The sequence below is a fragment of the Solanum pennellii genome, chromosome 10 (assembly GCF_001406875.1).
Source record: "Solanum pennellii chromosome 10, SPENNV200".
Lineage (NCBI taxonomy): Eukaryota > Viridiplantae > Streptophyta > Magnoliopsida > Solanales > Solanaceae > Solanum > Solanum pennellii.
Genome location: NC_028646.1, coordinates 13,764,780 through 13,776,215, shown reverse-complemented (window position 1 = coordinate 13,776,215; position 11,436 = coordinate 13,764,780).

Sequence of the window (11,436 nt, the reverse complement as noted above, 5' to 3'; positions counted from 1 at the left end):
TAAACAAAATAATTAAAATGATTTGAGAAATATTTGTGTCTTTGCATAGACTTATTCCATGTTATTATATCAATGTATTACTAATTCCACCAAATGAAAGGTATTAGTAATACATCATAAAGGACCATGTAAGAAGTATAACTAATTTATGGATTAGTTATACATCGACCAAAATTCCTATCAAACAGAGTACTATATAATACCTTACATAATACTTGTAACCTTACAAAAGAGAGTTGGGCATGTCCAGATACTCTCATGACCCGAGTATTTTCTTCCAGCAATTAATGAAAAAAAAATGTACATAATCATATTCAAATCGAAAAAATCAAAACTAAATAAATCAAACCCAACTAAAATTATAAAATGAATGAATAAAGTAAAAATTACCTAATTAACTTATTGTTATGAGCTAATTACATTTATCTCTGTCCTTTTTCAAATTATAAAAATCCTTTGAAATTAGAGGCTCTTGGGTACATCAGTCAACAATGTGATACATAGCTCATGACACATTATCTTTCTGTCTGTTACGCTATTAAGAAAAAAATGACTGGATAATCAATTTACAATCCCATATAACACACAATCACATTTTAATTACTATTAATCAATATCTCACAATGTGTAACAACTTCAACATTCAAAATTTTTCAAGCAGATCCAACATCGTTCAACTTTGATTCAATTGTTTTTTGTAAATTTGGAGAAGATATATCATAAATATATCGATTTTGCTGAGACATTCAGAAATTTGAGAAGCTGAAGTAAGGTATGAATGATACAAAAGTGGTGAAATTATTATTAAAGAAAACACTATGTTTGTGAATCTGAAATCAACAATTGCAACTAAACTAGAAATTGGTGAATTGAGAAAAAAAACTTGACATCAAGTATGTTGTAATAGTTAATTATGATACATGACTTAACGCACCTAATACGAATTCGATACATGAATTATGACTATATATATTGTGTTAGCTTTGTATTACATGTGTTTAATTATGTATTCATTACATAACAATGGGTACTATATGTATCATGTAAAAATTGATGAATTGAAGAAAAAAATAGACATCTAGTACATGGTAAAAGATAATTTTAATACATGACTAAACACACCTAATACTAATCTGATACATAACCATATGTATTGTGTTAGCTTTGTATTACTCCTTCCGTTTCAAAAAGGATATTCTAGTTTGACTTGAAACGGAGTTTAAGAAAAGAAAGAAGAATTTAAATCTAGTGGTTCTTAATTTAAGTTATATCAAATGTACCAAAATACCCTTTAATCTTGTAGTCTAAAACATGCCACGTGGAATGTTAAAGTTAAAGTGTTGCCAAAAAATGAAAGAAATCATTCTTTTTGAAACAGACTAAAAAGGAAATAGGGACATTCTTTTTGAGACGGAGGTAAAAGGTGTTTTTACTTATGTGTTTGATACATAAGAGTAGGTACTATGTGTATCAGGTACTAAAATATAATGAAATTTGGCATAGTTATGTATACATGACAATAAACAAGATTCATATTGATTAAGGTTTGAAATAATTGGGATTATGTGTAACATCTCGCACATCGAAATAGATAGGAAGAAGCTTAGACGTTGAAAAAGTTAGTTTTGGAAAGAAATGAAATCTGGATTTTTTTAAAAGAAGTTAAAAGTGAGTTTTTAGTCACCTTCAAATGGCCATAACTCCTAGTTTAGGAGAAGTTAGGTGTAGTTCTAGATATGGTTGGAGAACCTTGGATGATCTTTCCAACGCCGCCAAGTTTGCGCGATTCCGATCTCGTATGAGTGAGATATGCCTTTCGAAAGTTGGGCTACTGAATTAAGGGAAGTCTAATCCGGATTTTGAAAGGGTAGTTTGGTCTTTTCCTTACCCTATTTATTTATTTCACTTTTGGTAATTAATTAGTGGTATAAGTTCAATTATATCAGTTTACACTTTTACCAAAAGTTTTAGAGTTTTGAGAGAAGAGAAATGAAGAGGACAAAAAGGAGAAGGGCGTTCAAGTTTCATCAGATCGTCGAAGTTTAACTTGTGGATTTCGTCGGGGATGATCTCTAAAAAAAGTTATGTATGTCTCTCAAAATGTAAGGTTCGTTCACCCACGTACCAAACATGTTTAATTTAGTTTAATCTAGTTCTAAAACGTTTGAATTTTGAATGTTCTTGTTGGTTGTTCTTGAATTGCTTTCGTTCTAGAACATGAGTTGAGGTTTATGAATTTCTTGAGGTAGAAAGTGTTGTTTGTTGAGTTCATTGGGTTATATCCTTGTATATATGATGTGGGTACATGAATGTAAAGAGAATTTGAGAAAAATAATCGAATTTAAAGGCTTTAAGATCAGAAAACGAGAGGAGAAGTTCGGCAATTTTTTTCATAAGGAACAGGTTGGCATGAACCGCCCTCATAGAGCCAGGAGGACTGGGGGGGCATACCGGCAGTGCGTCAGAATGGTGCGTCAATCAAGTGAGGTTGGTGCGCACGCCCCGAATGCACCCAAAACATCGTTTTCCACAAAATATTTGTTATTCCATCTGTTAAATGACTTCTAAACATATAGAAATTATCCAAAAATATGAATTACAACCTTGAATCCATAACTTCAAATTCAAGGAAAGTTTAGAGCCAAGTCTAGAAAATTCTTAGAGTCCTTTCAAGAAGTCTTTTTCAAATGCTTTTAACTTTGTTTTAAGACTTAAGGATAAAGTTTAGTAAAGAGAAAAGATAATGAGAAGAAGTTCATTTAAAGTTTCATAAGTCTTAAAAAACGTATTAACTTCGTTTTTAAATCTCAAGTTTCAACTTAAGCTAAAAGTAAAGAGTTGAGTTCGTTCTCAAAAGTTATAAGAGAACTAAGTATTCCTTAAGGAGCCGTTTGGTTACTGGATAAAGATAAAGTTAATACATGAACAACTTTGTTATTCATGTATTAATTTTGTACCGTGTTTGGTTTGTAAATAGAATCAATGTATAAATTATACAATGTTTGGTTGGTGTGTCTCGAATGTTGTATAAAGTTATACATGTATTGATTTTATATGGTGTTTGGTTGTATATATGTAATGCTACATATCTAGTACTTACATAACTTATGAAGAAATCTATGTATATAATTTTATGCAGGGTAGAAGGTGGAATAAGTTATGAGGGTATTAATTATAAATGAAAAATAATAAATTATATATTTACCCTTTATTTGTTTTCTTACTTATTTTATTTCTAAATTAAAGAGTTGTGTAGATTTCTTCTTTTTAAAAAAAGCCATTTAGTCTATTTCTGTAACTTCCAGTAACGTTAATTGTATCCCCCCCACCCCACCCAAAAAAACAAACTGAACGACCCCTGGAGTGTTTTTGAGTTTCTTCATTTTACAACCCTACCCCACCCCCAAGGGACTGTTGCGTTTTATTTATTTTGGATACTTGCTTGTTTATAAGCATATATTTTATAATTTTATGATTTTTTTAAAAAAGTGTGTTAATTTATAATAAATAAATTAATCAATAAGTAATATTTTTTATAATATAATTTCTACATTACTAAATCCTACATAAATAATATCTAGGAAGCTAATATTTGCATAATAATATCTACATAATTGATATCTGCATAACCAAACCCTGCACAACTAATACCTGAATAACTAAACCTTGCATAACTGAATCCTACATAACTAATACCTGCATAACTACACCCTACATAACTAATACCTGCATAACTCTAACCAGCAATCAAACGACCCCTAAGAGTTTAGAAATGTTTTCACATTTAAGCAAGAAAAGGGAACATTGATTCCAAGAGAGCTTTTAAGATAAGGTTTTGAGCACTAATCTCAAATCACAGAAGAAGTTGTTTTTAAAACATATAACTTAAGTATATTTTTGGGAGTAGTATTGAGCACCGATATAGGAATGTGAGTTCATATCAACTCAATTCTCCGTAAACCATGTACCCGTCATGGGTATCAAAAGGTCATACATTTTAGATGATTACTTAAGTTAAGATAGTGGATCCATTTAGTCAGTTAAGCTTCCTATATCTCCGGCTAAGTATAGGATGATCCTTGGCAGCTTTGCCGGTTAGAGAAACTCCCACAATAGTACTTACATGATTCCTCAAAGGGTTTTGCTTAGTATGAATAGGAATATGAGACTTCATTCATGCATTGCACAAGTACACATTGAGAGGAAGCATGGTATGTCTTTTATTATGATTATGAATTGACATCAATTTATTTTGTATTTTTACATACATCAGAGAGTTATTTGCATCTTTGCATACACACAGAGTTGAAAACCACGTTTAAACATCTTTTCTTTATTATTAACTTGCTTTTAAATTGCTTAATATTGTAATGAGTTTAGTTAAGTATTCATGATTGAGAAGAGTCAAGGTACGTGTTTCTTTCTGAATCTCCTTCAAGCCTATGTTGTTTAGCACTCCAACTCGCATACTCGTATATACAATGTACTGATGCCAGTTGTCTACATCGTATTATGATGCAACACAAGTAACTAGGATCGACATTCCAGCGCACTATTGATTTAGTGAGCAGTTAAGAGTCAGTTGGTGAGCCTCCTTGCTTTCCGGCGGATCCATGTTCATTGCTTTATAGTTATTCAAAAGGATGTTGTGTGGTCTGTCCCAACATCCACCTTAGTTATTATAGGCTTCATCGACAGTCAGTCAGATGTTAGTTCATTCGTTATCATTTCGTTGTTGACTTACTTTCATATTTGAGTTGCCATTTTGGCTAAGTTAAATGTTTGTTTTAGATATATTTTGATTTCCCTTACAGAAAGTTGAGTTAGTTAGCATTCGTAATCTTTTCTCAATGCTTTTAAGTCTTCCGCTGAGTAAGTAAGCAAGACCAAGGGTTCACTTGAGGGCAACAATTTTCTACGAGTTCCGGGAACATCCAGGGTGTATGCTCGGGGCGTGACATTATATATCAACAATAACATTTGTATCATATACATTGTTCACAAAAAAAAGTTGTAATGTAATTGATAGTTGAAACACAAACACTATGCATAAGTAAAAACACGAATATCAACCAAAGACATTATAAATTTAAACCTTGGGTACAGAGAATTGTATAGTAAAATTATCGACCCTCCCCCCCCCCCCCCNCCCCCCCCCCCCCCACACATTTTTATTGAAGCTTTTGCGACTGTGATTTTGCACATAAACTAGCATCCTTCCACAATTATGTATTAGTATCCAAAAATACTCACGAGAATAAGATATTAAGTTTTAGAATTTAATTTAGTAAGACGGAATGCTAAATGATGATAGTGAATTCATATGTATCGTTATATTGAGTTGAAGATTACTCTTCCGGTATTATTGATAACAAAAAAAATTATGAAGAAAATTTTCTATTATTTTTTAGAATTTTAAATTGATTAAGTTAAACATGTACATATATACTGAAAAGAGAAAATACATGAGAATCCTCCTGAACTTTGAGAGAAAACTTACTTTAGTATTTAAACTACAAGGGTGTTTATATACCCCTCTTAATATCCTTTATGTAAATTATTTTCAACCCTCCGAACACCAGTCCAATTGAAGGTTGGACATTGTTACACACACGGTTTTCATTGGTCCACTTTACAAAGGGCTTAAAAAGTATCTTACCCATTTTATATAACCCACCCTTTCCCAAAATAAAACCAGACCCATTTCTAAAAAGATATCCCTAAATCTCTAAGCCCAATTCTCATTCTCTCAAATCTACAAGACCTAATTTGAATATTTTTCGTTCGTTAGCGTGAAAGATTTGATGAGTTTAGAATTTCCGTGAAGAAACAAAGGATTTGCGAAATCTTTTGTTCAAGAAGTAACAACAATCTTGAAAAACCAATAAACAATCTGGAAAAACTGAGAAGAGAGGAAACCAAAAAGAAAAATAATGTATGAAGAAGAATAAGTTTGAACTTACATTTTAAAGAACAACAATTCTATCAAATATTTAACTTCTAGGTTTGAAGAACTAAGACTAGAGATAAATGAAGAAAAATATAATAAACTAGGTCACCATTTTTAATAATTGGGTTGGTGAGGGAGAAGAGGTAATTAGGGTTCTTAAAAAGTGACGATTTTTCTTCAAATGGGTAATGGCTCGGATATTACCGTTGGGGGGGCAAATTTAATATTTAAAAAAATGTTAAAAGATAAATAACACGCCATCCTAAGCTGTAACAACACGTGCACAAGGTGGGTGTTCGGAGGGTTGTAAATAATTCACATCAAATATGTTAAGGGGTATATAAACACCCGTATAGTTTACGTACTAAAGTAAGTTTTTGTGTCTAGTTCGGGGGGGGGGGTTCTGGAAAACAATGATGACATAATTCTTATACATTTTTTTAAAATTTGAAATTGATGAATTTAGAGTGAGTTTGTAAAGATAAGCAGTATGTGTAGAGAGTTTGATGAATGTATTCGAGAATAGGAGGAAAATTAAAGAAAATAGAGATTTTTTAAAAAAAAATAATAGTAAAATTTATAAAATATAATAAATGTTGTGTATTTATGATACGGTCAAACTATACTTCCCTAAAGAAGTATAAGCAGTCGTATCAAGTAAAGAACCCAAACGTTAGGTTGGGATCGATCCCACGAGGAAAATGATTTAGACTTAACTTTAATCTACGATTACTTCTATTTAGTTAAGTCCTTTCCGGAAAACAAACAATTGAAGGGGTGATTTTGTGTAACAAAAGTAATTAATTAGGTCTAAGTAACAAGTAGGTAGTTTAAATATTTGATGTTTATCAAATGATGAGAGAAACTAGGGTGTAAGTGTTCATCATAGGTTTGTAATACAGTAACCCTAGCTATAACAACTCTGTCCTAGTATCTTGCATGCAAAGTGGTAAGTTATGTATCCCTAATTCCTTGGTCCGACAACTAGTGTGTTTCACTCCGCACCTTGGTCCGACTACGTGTGTGTACTTTATAAAACCTTACCTTTTACCTCATATAAAGCATCATATTCGATGTATGGCTTAGTTATTACTTTGCACCAATCCACACTAGCCTATTAGATAGTATATAATAATCTACGTTGATAATTATTTTCTTATTATATACCTCCTAGGTCCGACAAGTAGCAACAAGGCGAGTTCTAACACATGCACTCATTAAAAAGACTCCTAAACGAAAGAATTATCAATACATGCAAGAAACTGTTTGAGAATTGTTATTTTTGCTAGTTTTACTTTGTTAATTACCCATGGTTCCCACAACCCTAGTTATGAATTTAGTTAACCATGTTCATAATTACACAATTCATATTATTAGGCAAGAATTACTTACTTTGAAGATATAGAAGAAAATCCAAAAAATCATTTGAATTCGAGAAAATAATGCAATAAACGATTTTGAAAAAATGAATTATTTTCGAGATCCTAATATTGAAAAACCTATATTACAAATTAGAAAAATAACCAAGAGTCTAACACCTAAAACGAGATTTTTTGTCCTATTTATATTAAAATAATCCTAAACATAAAGGGAAACCAAAATAAGGAAATCTGTCCAAAAACACGTCTCACGTCGACGACTTGACCGGACCCTCGAGGTAACGACGGATTATCGACACCTCCGTCGGTCTATACTTCAACTCAATTTTCAGCTGATTTCTTCTCCAACTCTTTGTTACCATCGATGGACCAAGAAGACGAACCGTTGACAGGACGACGATCCGTCGATGGCCTTTGTTGCTCCACACTTAGAATCTTTTTAAATCGGGTATTGAGGCTAGATTCTGTTAACACCAACGGATCACTAGGACCGTCCGTCGATGATGGACCGTCATCCCTTCCGTAGCCTCACACTTAGTAAGAATTCCCCGATCTTTCCTTGGCAGCATAACATCTTCATGACGACGGTTGCCACCTACGGACCGTCGATAGGTAGACGGACCGTCATGGCTCTGTAGGTCATCTTTTCTGCAATTTTCAGCACATCTTCAGCGTTTTCATTCTGGATAGTTTTTCCTACAAACACAAAGAAAAATACATTCAAACTACTTCAAAGAGGCCTTAGACACACACTAAACTTAAGAAAAAAGCATTGAAACTACCGTGAAACCACTGTACATCAACATCCTCAACTTAAATTTGTTGTTTGTCCTCAAGCGACGCACTATGACTCACCACAAAAACGTTTGTACAAAAGTATCCTTATTTTATCTTTCGCAATCATATGGCTATCAATTCTAATTATTTTCATGCATGATATCACTATTAGGCTTGCTTATGTGGATCAGACCATGACACAGACTCACCGCGCACCAGCACCTCTCCTCTTTTACTTCTCACCAAGGTGCCAACTTTATAGTATTGTAACTAGTGCCCTTTATTTCAAAACAATATCCTCCTTTTTCACATAGTGATTTCAGTTTGAGTATAAGGATTATTTTTTTCAAAACTCACTCTTAGAATAACTTCTCACCTCATTGGTACTTATCGCCATAGGCTTGCCCTTTTTTGCACTGCTTTAAGTTCAACATATTAGACTCTTAGGATCACGATACGACGTTATTAGCTTGTAACGTAGGCTCAGGTTAGGTAGGGTACATTTTGATGTATTTTAGTGACTTGTCCTTGACAAAACAACTAAGCATCCTACCTTTTCATCGTTTATTCCGCCCTATTTCTTAATTTTCTTATATTATTTTGCTTTGCTTTTCTCCTTTCTTTCTCCTTTTGTGTAAGTGCCTTTTTTTTAAATTTTCTTTTACTTTAAAATTTTGCAATTTTTTACTTGATTTCAACTATTCTTGAGTTACTTTTCTTTTATCTTTCTCTCTCTTTATTCTTTCAGCCCCACTTTCCGGAGCATTCCTCATAATAGCCACCTTCAACTCATGACTTTTCCATGAGTCAAGGTACACAATACCCACGGTTGGGTCAGGTCCACGACAAGATTGTTTTTTGCATTAGCCACCCTCAAGTTATGCTTTTGTCATAAGCTGAGGTGCACATGTCCAAGGAGGGATCAGGGCCAACATTTTGTTCCTAGAAGATATGTTGGGGTAGAAAAGAAAAGTTCATTTTTAGCTCAAATCATTTGTATCAAGAAGGGACTAATTTCATTCAGTTTTATTTTATCTAGTATAAAGGTTGAATATCTTAAACAAGGGCCTATGATCCTTTCCTAATTGTCTATTACATATTACTTTTAGCAGGACTAACCTGGCAAGTTCTAGCTCAGTACCAATTGTTGTCTATTCAACTTTCTCACACCCACTTAACACCTCATTACCCTACCATATTATTAGACATTTAGTTCGAGCTTAAGATTGAGGGTCATGCAGGGGTGTGTTTCTATGTCATGCTTAGAGCCACACATTCATCATTCACTATGCCTAATGATGCAAGCATTTTCTTTAAATAAGGATATCATTTTATTTTGCCATCATGATTCAGATTTCATATCAATACTATGTACAAGATACTAACGTGCCGGTTGAATAGTAAAGTAAACAGTCTCTTGGGGAAAAAACACAAGCAAGAAAACCCCAAGAGAGGATAGTGAGTTGGGCTTTTCAGACTTCACCCTAGCACTCACTTTCCATTTACCCCACCCCAACAAAAGGGCAAGATATTTTCCCCAATGCATAAAAAAATATAAAACCGAGTGGTAGGTGAAGCAAACCTGAGGCGCATAGCGCTGATGATCAACAAGATTGCGGGTACAGTTTCTCGAAACCCGCTGTTCCTGTAGTAAGGACACCATCAGTAGTGTACGCAGCAATAATAGTACCCTCAGTAGTGCTCCTCTCAACATCAGCAATCCTGGAGCTAGACGCCCCAACAGCCACCTCCTGAGCCCTCATCTGCCGGGCCTCCTCATCAATCAGCGAGGCTCTCCTCGCAGCATCCAACTCAATATGATCTCTCTTCCTAGATCGAGTCTCATCATCCTCTCTAGATCGGTGCCTCTTGGTAAGCTCACGTGGCTGAGGTGATGGCGTAGTGGTGGAGAACAATGCAGCCATCACTGTATCCTCAGCAGGCTCTGCAGATGTAGCCTCAAACTCGGGCACCCGAGCCTCTAGTATGGCATCCATATATGCTCTCAGACTCTCCACAACATCCTGGAGAGTCGTCAAATCTACAATAGAGGCTGGCCGGGCGAAAACCCTCAACTCAAATGCGTCAAGGCGCTGGTGGACCTCCCTAATCAACCTCTTAGTACGCTGGGTCATCTTCTTCTCAATTCACTCTTCTGCCTCAGCAATGGAATTTTGCATCCAAGGCTGGATATGATGCAGAAGTGTAGCCTAACTCTGGACCCTAGCGATCGGGACCAGTGCTGCAGATGGGGTGGAGCGGGAGGAGCTCAGAGCTGTGCTACTTCTCGGGATAGACTCAATTAGGGTGGCGTCGGTAGTCCCTATTGTAGCCTGATCAGCTCCTTGGGCTTGCTCTACCATGGCTGCCAAGCTCTCACCTAGCGGCTGCACCTCTTCTCGGGGCCCTCTCTTGGGAGCCAACTCATTGACCTCATCCCGAATGAGACCGATATCCACTATGTCAGTCAGTGTCTTAAGCACATCAATGTGCCATACATGTACTCCAACAGACTGCACAACTCAAAAATCAGTCTAGGGAAGGGGTAAGTAGTTGTGGCCTTTAAGGCCCTCTCATGAATGACCACTTGAAACAGTCACGCGAAATCCACCTCGAACCTAGCAACCATGGCAGCTATCAGCACTTCTCTATCCCATGTAACAATATTATCAGCAGCAGCGGGGGAGAGGCAATAACGCACCAAAAGCCATAAGAATTTTGCCGTGAGTGTGAGGTTGTCCTTCTTTATACCTCCTTTGGGCTCCAGCACCCAATCACCACCCTCTCCATCCATGGAGATGTTCTGGGCAATCCACCTCTTGGTGGTCTCTCTCAGCACTCTATCACACTGGAAACGAATGTCCTTTACCATCTTCCACCGATAGTCAAACTCGGGAGTGAAGGGGGTCTGGTGGCATCAGTGTCACACCATATAAAAATATGCGAATGGTGGGCAAAGAGATATCCACCAACTTTCCACGGACACGAACATGCTCAAGTGGTGCTTGTTTGGCGGGTTTAATCCGCTTGTCCAAACTAGCCCTGAGAGTCACGACATAAGCGGCGTAGAACTCTTGCACCATCTCCTCCCTGTAACGGCCCGAAGTCCTAGCCATCCACTCTAGCCGATGGCGGGTGAAAAGGTCATGTATAGCTGGCATCGTGGGAAGACTCCCGGTAAGAACTCGCAGCTCGACTGTCAAAGTCCGAGACATGACCCCCATGTCGTTGAGCAGTTTCGCATTCCTGTATATCTGATATTGGCCCTAGACATACCACCGGTTGGGCTGATTAGCAACCGGTGTGGGGACATCGATCAGGGGTGCTAGA